The sequence below is a fragment of the Microtus ochrogaster genome, chromosome 24 (genome assembly GCF_000317375.1).
Source record: "Microtus ochrogaster isolate Prairie Vole_2 chromosome 24, MicOch1.0, whole genome shotgun sequence".
Taxonomy (NCBI): Eukaryota; Metazoa; Chordata; class Mammalia; order Rodentia; family Cricetidae; genus Microtus; species Microtus ochrogaster.
The window spans coordinates 31,282,682-31,299,409 of NC_022024.1; the positions used below are offsets into that span (position 1 = coordinate 31,282,682).

Here is a 16,728-nt window from a genome sequence, read left to right on the forward strand (position 1 = left end):
AGATGCCATGTAGCTGCTGAAGTAGACAGATGCCGGAACTTTACCTGGTAGCCACAGTCTTGTGGTAATACACAGAAACAAGTTTATTTAAGATATAAGAGTTAGCTAGAAATACGCTTAAGCTATTGGTCAAACAGTATTGTCATTAATATAGTTTCTGTGTGATTTATTTGTATCCAGGCAGCCCAGACCTGAAATAATCACATAGAGACTATATTAATCACAGCACTGTTCAGTCAATGGTTCATGCATATTTCTAGCTAGCTCTTGCATCTTAAATTAACCTATTTCTATTAATCTATGTATCACTATGTGGCTGTGGCCTACGGGTAAAGTTCTGTCCAGTGTCTGTCTCCTTCAGCAGCTACATGGCATCTGTCTCCTTGTCTACCTACTTTCTCTCTGTATCTCTGTTCAGATTTCCTGCCTGGCTTTATTCTTCCCTGCTATAGGCTGGAGCATCTTCTTTACTAACCAATGGTAATAAAACATATTCATAGCATACAGAGGGAAATTTCCCATCACCTGGCTGTCCTGGAGCTCACTATATAGACCAGGCTTCTCTGGAACCCACAGAACCCTGCCTTTCTCTGCCTTTTTAAATGCTGGGATTAAGTGTGCCATCATATCACCAAGCATATTTTATCAATGCTTTTTTAAAATATCAAAACAGTAAATGTCTTTCTCCATTGAAAGCATGAAGCTATTTACTCAAATGAGCTTTGTATACTCCCCTCCCTAAAACCTCTCATGCATTATAGAAGAGAACATATCATTTGCCTTTCAATGAGGCACTACCATCCTTATCATTTCATTTTACTTAGCTACTAATGCCAAGAGGGCTCAATTAAAGTAAATTACTTTTCAGAGTTGAAAGATGATTCCCTTTGAAAACATCCTTCAGAGGTCAAAAGTGGTCACAGGCTTAAGAATTTGGGGCCAGGAATTAATGAGGGTTGATAAGACAGTGTTTTAGTGATATGAGAGGCATATGGATTGCTGCAATGGTTTCAAAGAAAACAATATCCTGGAACAATCTTCATACTTCCTTTCATTTGACAGTCATTCTAGATTCATCCATTAAATAAACAAGAAGAGCCCACTGCTAAGTAGCTTGAAATAGTGTACTTGGCAATGCCTCTGGGCCTTCCCTTGTCTTACTCTAAGTATAAAACTGTGAGCACAAATGGATTTAGTTTTTATTTGCTTTTCTCATAATCTTATCAATAAAATACGTTCTATATAATCCAAGGCACACTCAAAAGAGATTTCATTAAAAGATAACTATATTATTCTATTTGGGGCTGGAGAGAAGGCTCAGCGGTCAAGAGCATTTGCTGTTCTTGCAGAGGACGTCCATTCGGTTTGCAGCACCTACACCCAGTAGCTCACAACCACCCTTGACTCCAGTTCTAGGGGATACAACTCCCTCTTTGAGCCTCTGTGGACATCAGGCACACATATGATACACATACATATATGCAGATACTCACACATATACACAAAATAAGAACAAATACATTTTTAGAAAATGTCACATTTCATGAAGACTTAATGTATAATACCATGAAAATTTCAGATAGCTACTTATCATATTCTCTTAGCTACCATGAAAGTTCCAGTTAGATAGCTACTTATAATATTTTATTAGCTACCATGGAAGTTCCAGATAGATAGCTACTTATCATATTCTCTTAGCTACCATGAAAGTTCCAGATAGCTACTTATCATATTCTCTTAGCTAATTGAGTTCAAACACTGAGTTTTATGAAATGTTCACAAAAGGCCACCTCATTAAATCATCTTAGCAAATATACAGACTTAGAATGATCTCATATGGATAAGAGTCATGTAATATTTGTAAGTGGCAATAAATGGTGTTTTATTTCCTTGTGTTTTTATAAGTCAGAAGCGGCAAAACGCTCGTAGAGAGCCATGCCATTGGCCATGTCTTACATTTCAGTTACTGTTGAGTTAAAGCTGCATTTACCTGGGGAAAGTATGTATATTACTGGAAGGTATGAGTTTCAAAACTCTAAAGTTATAATAATGTCATCATAAATGACATGTGGGCTTTCTGATAGTCATCTTGTTGATTTCATCTTTCTTTCATGTTTCAAGGAGAAAAACAATTCTGGATATTTTCTTAGTCAACTTCTCATTATAGGCTTTAGTGACCCATCAGTCAATCTACGAGCCACTTTCTATCTCTATTTGAAAAAAACAAAACAGTACCTGTGTGCTAACACCATGCCAAATTATTGGATCTCGACAGTGAAACTAAGTGGCCGTACATATCATAGACAATGACACATTTTCAGATAAATAACAAAGTGATGCTATATAAAGAATAAAGCAAAGCAGGCAGAGAGGGAGAGTTTATTTTAATGGGAAATTATGAAAGGCCTTCTGAAGCAGCTCCTTAAATTACTGTCCATACTTTCCATATATAAAATGCAAGTACTTCCCATGCAGTACTGATTCTTGGTTCACCCATCTTCCCCCTACTGCTCCTTCCTACTAGGTTTTGCCTTTCAGAGAGTGAGTTATGAGGAGGCAGATCATGCTATTTCTGTTGACAGCGATACAAAGAGTCTTGGTTGAAAAGAGGCCTAACAATAATGGATTAAAAACAAGGTATCCTTGGATTCTCATGATAGACCTTTTCTGCAGAATCTCGGGCTCACATCTTCAGATAACTGAGAATGACTTGGTTTTCTGATTGATTTCAGTTGTTCACAGGTTCTGGGGATCTATGATGTTTATCATTTATAACAGATGATATGCTTTTGTAGCCATTTTAGTTTGTCAATTTCTGAATCTACTAGGTAGACATCTTGTGTCCTTAGTAATTAACTCACATTTTGGTATCCCATTAAACGTATAGAGTATTAATGTTTTCACACTGTATTTTCTATATTTCTGCTGATGACAGTTTAACATTAAATTAGTCCCGAACTCTTTAAACTTATAGAGTATTAATGTTTTCAAACTGTATTTTCTATATTTCTGCTGATTATAGTTTAACATTAAATTAGTCCCTAACTCTTTGGCTTCTTTACCAAAGGTTATCACTAAATTGCTGATAAAAAAATTTGGACAATTTAACAGTTTCAAAGTCCAGTTTGTCTTATGGTGGTGTTGAAGCCTATAGGACAAAGAATTAATTCTGAAGAAAGCAGTTATAGGGACAAAGAAAAACATTCAATATTTCTAGAAAGAAGAGAAAGAACACAGAGACTCAGAATAACTGGAAATAAAGTCACAAGGCGTTGTGTGTTGTTGTGAGATAATGGTATTGTACTCTGTAAAGATTGTCACTTGTACCAGTTTAATAAAATGTTGACTGGCCAGTATTCAGGAAGGAAGTATAGGCTTGTTCTAGTATAGCTGACTAGAACAGGTTAATTTTGGGAAGAGGAAAGGTTCAGTCTGCAGTTGTCACCTAGATCAAGAGGAAGCAAGATGGGAATACCTCACTGAGAAAGGGTACCAAGCCACATAGCTAACACAAGAATTGTGGGCTAATTTAGGATGTAAGAATTAGTTAATAAGAAAGCCTGAGCTGCTAAGCCAAACAGTTTATAATTAATGTTGAACTCTGTGTGCTTCTTTGGAACTGAAGGGCTGTGGGAACAGGAAGGACAGAAACCTCTGTCAACAGTGTGTCATCAAAACTCATGAGGAATTAAATGGAATTCTATACCTTCTATCAGGGGCTAAATTTCCTTAAGAGCTCCTCCTTACACACCCTAGTCATGTAATCTTAAAAATAATCAAAGGATATTTCTAGAAATCAAATTTTAGATCAGACCATAAAGCTCTCCCTAACTTTCCAAGAGTCTAATTTACTGGGCAGCTCCCCTGCACTGTAGAGCATTTAGACCCAAACAAGAGCAAATTCACTCTTAGAGCAATGAACTTCTTCCACGCAAGATCATATGACTGATACAATGTCCTTTTGTTGAGTTGAAATATATCTCTACTTCCATTTCAGTAACAGAAACTCGATTACACTTTCGGGGAACTTCTTTCACACAGCATTTTAACTGTACACATATATTTCAATTCTATGTGTGTGCTGGATCTGTAATTTAATTTTTTGTAGGGCATGATGGAAGAAAGCCAGGAAGAAAAGGAGGCCTTAGCCTTGTGCTCTGATCCAAAATTTCCTTGAGTTCTTTCCTATAATGGTGATTGAGTGAGGTGTTGATAAAATGACTCTTCAACCTACATCCTGTTGTTCTGTGTGCAATCATTCAGCAGCCTCACAAGGAGGGGCAGAGGAAACATGAATAAAGCATTAAGGTACCCATGGGACTCTAGACATCAATTTATTAAATAATGTTACACCTTCATTTTTACCCAATAGAAAGACCTTCTCATTACTGACAAGCTGAGTACTTAGAAAATGTTTTCTTGTATGTTTTGACCAGCCCTTATAGCATTTATCACTGAAACATCTACAAATTGAATAATTCATAAAAGTATTTGTATCTCTTCATGAAATCTTACAGGCTAAACATTTCTTCTGATAGCTTTGTGTGATCCATGGTTTCTAGCCTATCCAGCCCTTGGATGCTATCTAGCCAAAGATTTAAAATACTCACATAATTATCACCAACTCAGGTAAAAGGATACTACTTCTGGTTATCTGGTCACTGTAATCTCAGGGCAGTATAATCTTATAGACATTTAACATCTGATTGCAAATGAGGTCAATCAAACCTCCTAGCTCATTTTCACATGACTAACATTCAAGGCAAAATATCCTATGATCTGTCTGCTCTTATACAACTGATTAGTTTTTAACCTCGAGGCAGGATTTTATATTTTTCTGCAGTAAGTTTCACCCTAATGGTCTTTTGTTGCTGTTGTTCCGTCTCTGAAGAGCTTTCTGTACCAGGACTTTTTCATTCATCATACCAGCAGTTATTCCTACCAGATCTGCAGCACACACAGGCTTGGAGAGCACGGTGGAGTGATCATCTCAAAAGCCGGCTCTGCTCTCTGACCTCTGTAGCTCTTTCCTGTGGAGGACTCTTCCCTCCAGGGGAATCATACAACAGTTGAAAATAGCCCAGCAACAAACAATCCTTCTGTCTGCCTCTCGAACCTACTTCCTGACAACTGGTTATCAAACAACTAGCCTTACTCACATGAACTCAAAGTCTAAACCAACAACCAAGGAGCCTACCTGTGACTGACGTAGGCCCTCTAAATACATGTGACAGTTGTGCAGGACTCCTAACAATGGGAGCAGGAGCTGTCCCTAGTGCTTTGGCTGGCTCTTGGGAACCTATTTCTCATACTGGATTGCCTTGATCAGCCTTAATACAAGGGGAGGTGCTTAGTCTTAGGGCAACTTGATATGCCAGCTTGGCTGTTATCTATGGGAGGCCCGCCCCTTTCTGAACAGAAACAGAGGAGTGATGGATTGGATGTGGCAGAGGGGATGTTGGGGGAGGGAATGGGAGGAGAGAAGGAAGGGGGAAACTACAGTTGGGATTTTAAATAAGTAAATTAAATTTAAAACAGAGAAAGAAAAAGAAAATCAGCATCCCTTTGGGACAAACACTTTACTGGTTGAGTCAGTTCCCCAGACCTTCTCTTTCCCTGCGCCTGAAACTGTGATAACTATCTATGGTTTAGACTTGTGGGAAACTTTGTTTTAAACATGAGAATAGTTAAACTATTGTATTGAGTAGGGTCTGGTATGCAAGTATTTGCCTGTAAGTTTCCATTTTATTGAGAGCGCATTTAAAGTTCCCCTTCCCATGCCAAATTCATTTCATCTCTGCACCAATTCTGTAGTAGCCTGGTTGCTAATACTGTTATGGTAGAGTTAACAGCTACCAATGCTACCTTTCCACATTTTCACAATCATTTTGGATTCCTTATTCTCTTCATTAATTTTAGTGTATGCTTATAAAATTCCATGAAAAACTCTTCTGGAATAACACATTGGCTTTAGAGTTCCAACTAGAAGCTAAATGACATCTTTATGGTACCCAGCCAGCCCACTGTCGCTATGGTATAGGATTTTATTTCCTCATATCTTTGCTCATAATGGTTGTTATCCAACGTATGCCTAAAGAAGTTTATAGGAGCATTGTTTATAAAGAAAGGATCGCACAGATATGTGAATATGCAAGTAACATACTATGTGCACACTCACATGTGCACACTCACATGTGCATACACAAACATGCACACACTGCATTTGTAGTATTCTACACAGATATAAAGTGTATCAGGATGCTATTGGTGTCACTATTAGAAATCTAGTAACTTTGCTGAATGCCTCAATAGTTTATCTTTGCATCTTCTATGAATATAATCTTACAGGTGACATGTAATTCACTATGCACCTTTTGTTTCAACCATTGTGCCTCATATTTCTTCCCCTTATCTTTTCCCATTAGCCAGGATCCTATTATATTCTGAAGATAAGTAATGATATAGATTTGCCATGTTATGAATAGATACATATCCATTTCAAGATATCTCCATTTGTAATTTGGCTAATGGGATTTACTTCTCAATCTTAGGAACCCCAATTCTACCAACTGCTTTTTAAGCACATCATGAGATGACACGCTTTCCCTCCAACATGTCAACAGAAAGGCTTTCCACATGTTGAAACAGTCATTCATGCCTATGATTGCAACTCATTGTTACGGCCCTCTGAGTCCTGACAGAATGAGTTGAAAGTACTGTTTGCCACAAAATTTCCCAAGTGGAAATAGCAGAAACACCAGTCTTTCCACTAGAGATCAAGGGTTTGCACAGACATCCACAGTATTGGCACAAATTTAAGTAAACACATATATGTAGTCAGCTACACACAAAGACATACATAAATCATTTATGCATATCTACAAAACAAAAGCTGAAGATAAAGGTATGTATGTACTTTAATTTATTTCAGGTCAATCACCGAAGTTCTCATTTGTGTTCACATCGAATATTAATAACTGGTTCTAGCTGGCATATATTATAATCAGTGTAACAGCGAGAACAAAGTGAGATTCTACAGACTTTCAAGTGAGTCTAAGCAGCATCATGAGCAGCCTTCTTTCTGGCCAGCCCCTATGATGCCCTCCTAAGAACATTACTTAAAATCTCCAAAGCGCGTTTTCTCTTGAGTCATCGTGAGCTTGGAGTGAAGTGGCAATGAAGGGAAAAAATGAACCTGCTATAAATGGGATTTGAAAACGTCTTATGTGAATCCACAGTGTTGCTAGGGAACATGGCTTCTTAGCATTTGGAAAGCTAAAAAATTGAGCCTCTTACCTCTTTTGGTCATAGAAATATATATTGTGAATCTGATTTAAGAGAGTTGGAAATAAATTGGCTTAAGATATTTGGGTAACCGCAACTTTCATTTTGTGTCCAAGTTTTTCCTAAATAATTATGTGTTCAATTCACCTTAAGAAATGGGATAGAGGACCTATTATCTTTGTTTTCAGGATGCCATGTAAGTGAGTTGTCAGGACAGTGGCTAAGAGTTCAGTGGCTGTTGATTTCATAGTATCAGTTTTATTGAAATAAAAATAGGGTGCCCAGATATACGGCTGGTGAAAACATCACTGGGAACTCTGTCCCCATGAGACTAGGGCTTGCATTGGGAGAATGAGTGAAGTGGGCTATTCTTCCTGGAATGGGGGCGATCCATCAGCTGAGGGCCTGGATCGAACAGAACGACTTCTCTCCGTCTCTCAGGGTGGGGGGTTTTACAGCCTTTGCCCGAGGGCATCGAATCCAGCTTTTGGATTTCCACTAAAACACTGGGATTTGATGGCTTTTTAACTTCACTTACCTTAGAAGAGATTGTCTGGATCTCAGGTTTTCAGAGTCAGACTGAGAGCAAACCATTTGCTATCCTATGCCAGAGTCTATAGTTAACGTACAGCTTTGTCCCTTGTTCCTATGGGATGCTTAGTGAGATAATTAACGCACTGGGACTTTCATTTCCTCATCTTGAAAATGGAAAAGACAACATTACCACCTGTTCAACTGGGTTTTAGGGAAACAAAATGAATTGTTGTATTGAAAATGCCTGATAGAATGTCTGACCATTGACATGTTTAATACATTTTACCTAATTAATATTCAAGTGATTGCAGATTTGGTCATTCTTTTATTAGAGATTATGTTTTCAGAGAGCATTATTAAAAATTCTAGAAATGGTTAAGTCACTAAGAAACCCACAACCTCCTGCTAAATTCACCTATACCATTACCAGGAACCCTAGTAAGTTGAAAAATAAATACACAAAAAGAAAGTACCAAAACAAATGGAGTATCTAAGTAAGGGTGACTGAGCATACCCATAAAATTAAACAGAAAGGGCTATCATTTAAATGAGCCACTGAGTATACATCCAAGAGTGTTTGTGTCAAAAGAACAACATATATTTGAAGAAACACAGCATAATTTCCTCTACTTCATAAAAAAAAGGCTGACCGCCGAGTGAGATTGATGCTATAAGTATCAGGGTGAAAGTAGATACCACAAAAGCTCAGAGACTGGAAATGGAGAACAATTCTGTATGCAAATTGAAACCACCAGGGGGATCTAGGGAGGTGGAAGGTAATTATTCAGCCAGGAAAGCACCCAGGACGCTAGATTAATAGCATGCCCACTTTTTTTTTTTAAAGTGCCAGGCAGTTATAAGTGGTCAAAAATACTCAGAAACTTCTCATTAGATTTTTATAGCCACAAAAGATTCTGAAAGTATATAGAAATGTAATAGTCAAGACTGAACAGAGAGAGGGGCGGAATGGGAAGGAGAGAAGAGCGTGGGATCCTGTATTGTTATCCATAGTCCATCTTTTCATAGTGCGGAAGAGGCTTACATTGAAACAGGATGGCAGAAATGAATGATTTCCTCCTGATGGGCCCAACATTTCAGGGCATTATTTCCCCCATCGAACTACACTATTCAACTTCCTATTACATGAAAAGAAGAAAAAAGCTCTCATAATGAGTTTCATTAGAGAAATGTACTTGAAGCATTGGCCACAATGCAGAGATAGGTTTTTGACAGGGGCACTGAAATAAATCTTTGCAATTGTTTCTACAGTATTTTAGGCTGACGCTATCCGGGCCAAATGAGTCACTTCTTGAACCATGAACTCTGCACTCTTAGACAAGGTGCTCTTTTTTGTATTTAGGGCCGGCAAGCCAGGAGTCTGGATCTTAAAAGATGTGATGTCAGATGTCAAGGATAGTCAACTGGAGGCATTGGCATCACTGGGGACATGAAGCAGGGGACAGCATGGCTCTTTCTCAGGGTATAATGGAAACTGCTCACTGTTGCTACTCTGCTATCTGCTGTGGTGAGCTTGGAACAAGAAGTCCTACCTCATGCCTAGACAGAGGAGGGGTAAATATTTGCTTGTTCTAAGCTGTCTCTTTTTAGATCATTCTGTTCCAAGCTACAGCAAGAACAGTAAGTTTGCCTGATTTTTTCCCCCCAGTGGAATACAATTCCCAAATAACTACATAGACCCAATTTGTATCAAACTTTCTCCCAGGGGCCTTTTATCAGTATTGAGTGAACTAATTCATCTAAGGCAGAAGAATAGATACCAACTTCATGAATAAAGTCTATATAAGACAGTCTTGGGCATCCAGGTAATATGGAATAGGTCTATGGTGTTTGTTTTATCTCTGAACCTGCCTGAAAAGAATAAGCCTGAATTTCTGCAAAGTATCTATACCTACCTATTCCTATTTTACTCTTCCCTGCCATGAACGCTGAATCACGGCAGATGACTGGCAGTTCTCGGAAGGCGCCCAACTTTCAGCTCCTTCCTAGCCTTCCTCTCAGCTGGGATTGTTCTTAGTTTACATTACCCAGCAAAAAGACAGTATCTCTTTGAGATTCAATGCAAGTGTCTGCTCACCTCCATGACCTTCCTTAACTTCTGGCCGGAGCCGTGCCTTTCCTACCTCATGCTTCAGTTGAGCCTCTCCCGTTTCTGTTACAGCAGACAGACTGTGCCATAACCCTTACTCATACTAGACTATATAAATGTAGTTACTTTTCTCTCATGACTTGGCCAAGTTATTTATTATACAAGACCTAAGCTAGTTAGAATAGGATATTTGTACTTATTGTATATAATTTCATAGTAGGTTTAGAACTCTCTTACTTAAACAAAAGGGGGAGGTGTTGCGGGAGGTCCTTCCGCTCCTCCAGCCTATAGCCGCTGAGATACCAGCCCATTGGGGCGTGGTCTCTCTCCCTTTAAAAAAGCGGCCACTTCCTTCTCCTCTCTCTTCACTTCCTGCTCTGCCGGTGACTAGACTCCCTTCCTGGTTGCGCAGAGGGCTGACTGTGATCTGTAAGTTTTTTCCCCTTTAAATAAATACCACCCTATTAATCATAATTCCAAACTGCTGTGGCATTGTTTGTGACTTACGCCTTCACCTGAGTGGAGACCACACAGCCTTTGGGGGCACCTTAACCTTGTGTGCCATTCGCCAGCACTTCTCTCCATTGTTTTACTATCTAGAGTTCTAGTTAGTAGCCAGCAGTGGTCATATGTGGAACACCCTTCTCAGGTCCGGGTCTGACCTGAATGCTTTTCAAATGCATGAAGTCTGTCAAATAGCAGCTGTCTATTATTTTCACAGTGTTTAAACCTGTTACTTGCCTTGTATTTAACCCTTTATCCACTGCAACCTGCCTTGCTTGTCACATTTAGACTAACCAGTTTAGTTTTTTTTTTTTTTTTTTTTCCACTGCAACCTGCCTTGCTTGTCACATTTAGACTAACCAATTTAGTTTTGTTTTTTTTTTTCTGTCAGCGTTAAAGTTTGAGGTTGGTTATTGAAACCCTGGAAACCGACTCTTTAAAGTGTGTCATAGGAAGAGGAAAAGGGAACACCAAAGAATGGAAGAAAACCAGCTTCACAGAAGAAGCTGAGGACAGAGTGTAAGGCCCAGGAATTAGGGCTTAGAGGAACAAATACAACAGTAAGAGACAAAGAACTGTATTGTATATATACTCATATTCTTTGACTTTCAACCGCAAGTAGAATCCTCTGCCCTCTTTGGGCCTTATTTACACTGTTTGTAAAGTGAGAAGACAGCCCATAAGTCTTCTGTGTGCCACCAATATCATTTTTGCTACTTGCACTGAGAATTTTGCTTAATTAGAAGGTTACATTTGGTTTTATCTTCGCCTTTGTTATCACCACAAATGGTTGTAAGCGATAATATCTGCATAATCGCAGCTTTGAGGAACTAGTTGCGTATTTCTAAATGCACACTAAATGCATGGAATTTAAGGCATTTACAAGTGCCTCCATATACATATAGAGTAATAGCAACTCTTATTTAGGTGAAGCTCAGTGTTGTCAATGGCCAGTCTAGGCTCTTTGTTCGCATTAACTTATATAAGTCTCAGCGTGTCCACTTCACCCCCATTTTACAGATGGGGGTTATGGCAGAAGGAAGTAAGAACTTGTTTATATCTAAGCTGTTTCTAAGTGGCAGAGCTGGGATCTAACTATTCTTGGATAACAAGGGACTGAAAGACACAGCTGTCCCTTCTGGCCCTAAATCTGATGTGGGAGTGTCATATATCAATCTGTTGATTTCATTGGCTAAGGAATAAAGAAACTGCCTAGGCCCCTTGATAGGCCAACCCTTAGGTGGGTGGAGTAAACAGAACAGAAGGCTGGGAGAAAGAAGCTGAGTCAGAGAATCGCCATGATTCCCCCACTCCAAACAGATGCAGGTTAAGATCATTCCTGGTAAGCCAGCTCGTGGGCTACACAGAATAATAGAAATGGGTTAGATCAATATGTAAGAGCTAGCCAATAAGAGGCTGGAACTAATGGGTCAGGCAGTGATTAAAAGAATACAGTTTCCGTGTAATTATTTCGGGGGCATAAGCTAAGCTAGCCATGCGGGCGGCGAGGTGCCAGGGATGCAGCCCCGCTGCTCCTAATTCAACATAAATCCTCTCTGACTGTGATTTTATGTGGGGCGCTTTTCTGAGTTCCTAAGAGCGCCCTTGCAAGCCTACTTTGCCGAATATCTTCCTATCCAGCAGAGCCTGCCTAGATCACAGTTCTTTTTCCTTTTTAGTCTTTTTACTGTTCTGCCGTTACAATTATATGGAATTGCTTACTTACCCACAAATTCGGAAGTCAAATTTCAGTGCATTCTTTGAAACTATTTATCTAATAGTCCTGTGGGCATCATTCATTCTTGACTATCAAAGGAAATGTGAAGTCACCACATTCAATGGGATCAGTGTGTCCTAAGAATTTTATAATTTATGAACTACTGACACTAAGGCATCCCTTCCTGCCTCCCTGATGCTGACCATTCAGCTTCCAAATAAGGGTTTCTAATGGAGTGAGCAGACTGCCCCACTCCTGGGTTTTCCATGCACTGCAAATATCACTAACTTTCTTTAGAAAGTCAACTATATCACACATGAAGTAATCTCTTTTTCAACACACACAAACACGTAAATATATCATATAACGTTACATTTTGGTGAAAGTCATCTATTCCCATAGTAGGAGGCAATTTAGAAAACTGAACTGAAAATACATGCTGACTATAATCCCAGAGATCCATCACTGCTAATAACATTTTGCTATCATTTTTAATCTCAATGTGAATGCATATGCATCTGCTAGTGTTTTACATATATAAGTTCCAAATTAACTTTGCAGTGGCCATATGCTCATATTCTCTGCGTGTAATAAGAATTCTCCTGATATCACATACAGATGAATACAATTTCAACTATATTTTGGAAAACTAGAGCTATCACAAAGGTAAGAATTCTTTACTGACAAGAATGAGTGACACAGACCAAACTTATCTGCCCCTCCAAAAATAAGAATGTTAATATAAAATGTGTGAATTGATTTAAAAATTAGGAATGGAGAGCCAGAAATCTCTGAAAAATAGTAAATATCCCAATCTCTACAGATGTCCCAGTTTATTGGCTACAGAGATTTCCTGAGGCTTTGGTGAAGGAAGCAAGAATTCAGATAGAGTAGAAGACTTTCTGAGAGCCTGGGAAGATCAGGGTACATAGAGAATGGACAGGTGTGTAAATATGGCAGACACAGATAGAACCTCAAAGATACATAGCTATAGAAAGTTTTTTCTAGGGTCTGTGACCTCCTCATCCATGTTTTTTGTTTTGATAGGGGATCTAGAGTTTACAGTACCAGCCATGAATTCTTTCCTGTGGAGTCGGCCTCAAATCCAATCAGACAATGGGCGGTTATTCCTATGGCAGTCATGCCACTATTGTGGCCATGTCTTGGCGGGCAGGTTCGTATTCTAGTTTGTAGGGTTCATAGCGGAGGGAGATCTTGATGCCCCTAAGGGGCCTGCATAATACTATACAAGCCGGTCATCAGGGAGGAAGCTTCCATCTCAGTTTCTTCGTGATTCCTCTCTATATTGTGATAAAAGCATACAGTGTTCTCAGCAATAGAGCCTTATCCACTAGCTCTCATGAATGCCAAGAAGAATGGCAAGGGCCTGTATTTCTGGAAGCTTCTCTTTGCAATGAACTACGGCAAGTACAGACTCGTGATTGGACAGGGAACTGAGAATCAGTGACAGCTGAGTTCTCACCCTTCAATGGGACATTTGTATCACTCCTTCTGAGGTTTAGGGAACGCTACAGAAGAGGGGGAAGAGGAAGGTAAGAGAGAGTTTTCTGGGCAGGGTATGACCATCACAATCATCAGCTCAAAGCAGCTGCCTCTGTCTGGACTGGGCCTTTACAAGACTAGGTCCATTACGAGTCCGTCAGGGATCAGACCAAATGGAGACCCTGACCACCACACCATATCCTGCTGAACTACTGGCCACTGGTGGATTCTGGGAGAAAGGCAGTCATGGTGTTCACCTGTGTTCCTAGAGGTGCGTCCACTGATGAATTTGAAACTCATTAGTCATGCAATAATACTTGGCCAAACTCAGTGGATCACATGATAAAACAACACAATAGGACTGTGGCAAAGCAACTTCCATAGATGAGGAGCTAACAGAAGTCTAAGTTTCCAGAATACATTCCATACACGAACAAAACTGTCAGGGAAATTATGTCCCCCTCAAAAAAATTCACAGAAAAATCCTTACAGATTCATCTGAATAATGATCATCCGTATACTCAATTCTAGGACAAGAACTTCCTGAAAGAATTAATGGGAATAAGATACCCAGTGCTCACACGGGCTATTTCTATCAGCCCAGCTGGGATTATGGCAAACACACAGAAGGGTCTTGCCTCATTAGCGGGAGATGCTTCTCCTGTGATGTTGCCATTGTTGTCTTCAGGCCTAACATTATTTAAAAATGAGTGTGTTTCCAAGCAACTCAAGTGAACTCAAGAAAAAAAGCTCAAGAATGTTTGTAAGGATACAGAAACACACAGGATGAAATAAGGTAAAAGTGGACAGTGTCTGACATCTGATCAGAAATTACCAGGCATCAGAACAAGCTGGGAGACAATGAGGGGATAAAGTAACTGGCTAAACTCTTCAGAACTTCACAGATGTTACAAGTCTATTCTGGGCGGTACACACAGAGTGCCATAAAAAAAAAAAAAAAGCTCAAATCGAACTGACAGAGGTCAAAACTCAGTCTGAGGCAAAAAAAAAAGAGCAAACTCAGTCATACAAAGACGTCGTTAGTAAAGCAAACAACAACTCGCATCTTGTTTATTTATCTGAAACAAAACCCTGGGGAACAAGAGAAAGATGCACAGAGCCAGTGATTTGTGAGATGCAAAGCAGCTGAATATGTGACCTGAAGTCCCTGGAAAAGGCAGAAGGAGCTAGCAAAAATATATGTATAGGTAGTGACTGGAGCGTTTCCAAATCAGAGGACAATTATTATATCTTGTTTTAGCAGTATGTTGCATTTGGGCCCATTCCAGGTCTAAAATTCCACACTTTAGATTGTTTTCTCTATCAAGCGTTGTAATTCCCTCCAAAGACTTTCTTCCGTGATTGCCTGTCCATGCTAACGAAGAGTTGGGTCGCAAAGGAACACATTCTTAATGGGTGCAGGTGTTCTGCAGATGTTAAAGATACACGGCGTGCACCCATATAGCTGGATTTGAAAATGTGAGATTACGTTTGGAAGTTTCCGGCATGCATATACAAAGCTGCTCCATCTGTCATGCTTCAAGGAGCTGACTCAAACTGACGGCTCCTCTGCAAGGAGCGGGAGCTCTGGACTCAACGAAAGCACGCTTCTAACCAATGGGAAGATGGAGGAAACTGTGATCCCCTTGGGAACCAGCTAACCAGACGGGTTTGTGTTTTAAATGGTATGCCGGACATTTCATGTTTAGGGGTTCAGGTTATGCACAATTTGGAGAATATGAAAGTATGTCAATTAAGACACATCAACGAGATCATTCTTAGGCGTTTAACATACATAGGTGGGTACACTGAACATTGCTGGACACACATACCTCTGCCATCACTTCACCTGCCCCTAGACAATAACATTTCATGCCTTAATTTTTATAAATTTTAATTACAACAAAATGAAAACTAAGAATCTACATGCTGGTATTGGTATGTGTTTGTAAAATAATATTGTATGCATTATTATGTGTATTGAAATGCTCTCACGGCTTTCTGGATTGAACCTGACACCTCTGGATTTACTTTTTTAGAAAAGAGACAGAACTGTAATCCAGAGTTTGATATTATGGAGAAAGTAAACTAGCACAGCAAATGTCAAGACTCGCCTTCGTATGGCATCTCTGATTATAAACGGGCCCTACCAAAGCATTGACAGCTTCCATGATACTGCCAGCATCCACAGGCTCCTACGGCTGCAGCCTAATCTCCGCTATCTCTCCTACATTTGCTTTTCCATCCTGACATTTGATCGGTCAACAGTGTGAGCACTGGGGCTCTCCTGAGCCACCCTGTGGTTCAGAATCCAGAACACTTCGCATCGCCCCAAGAGCAGCATGCTTGCAGAATAAGATCTGCCTTTATCCATCATGCAGCAGCTGCTTGCGAGCTGGCCTTTGCCGAGGTGAAGAGCGGCCTTCTCACTGGGAAAAGGAAAGCTGCTGGGGATGAAAATGGAGGGAAGACAATTTAGGCAGCTGGAAAGGCTTCTGAAAACGGGAAAGAATGGATTTCCAGGGCTCGGACAATGGAGCAGAGATGGTTTGAATGTGTGAGAAGCGGGCAGGAAAACCACTTCGGGTCAGCTTACAAACGGAATCTGGGGAGCTCTTCCACAGAGAAAATCACACAGGCTGAGTCATACTGTGAGAGTGAATAGGGGGAAAGCCCGGCTCTGGGGGCCTCATTTAAAGGGAACAAATACAGTAAAGACAGCTCAGCCTTCCGCAAGGCCTCTGTTAGAGCTTGTGTGAATATATGCACAGCTGGAGGGACCCTCTATAGGAACCAATAACTAGTCCTATCCTTCTGTTGACTTCCTTCCCATGTCTTGGCCCTCCCTGAATGTCCCCCGTGAAATCCTCTCCCACGGTGGCCTCTGAAGAATCAGCACCAAAGCTTCTCTGAGGAGCTCATCAGAAAAGCAGAATCGCTGCTGCCACTCGGATGTACGGAAGTGGCACCATTTGCCCTAGACATGTATGACTCTAGGGCACATTAAAGTTTGAGAAGCACTGCACTGCAACATGCACAGCGCTCTGTCTGAGAGAGAGAGAGAGAGAGAGAGAGAGAG

At 40.1% G+C, this 16,728-nt stretch overlaps 1 protein-coding gene across 9 annotated transcripts in view; it reads right to left on the reverse strand.

Moving 5' to 3' along the window:
* The window catches only part of Anks1b (ankyrin repeat and sterile alpha motif domain containing 1B), a 760,073-nt gene that overhangs the window by 472,164 nt on the left and 271,181 nt on the right, over positions 1-16,728 (reverse strand). The window lies entirely within an intron of this gene.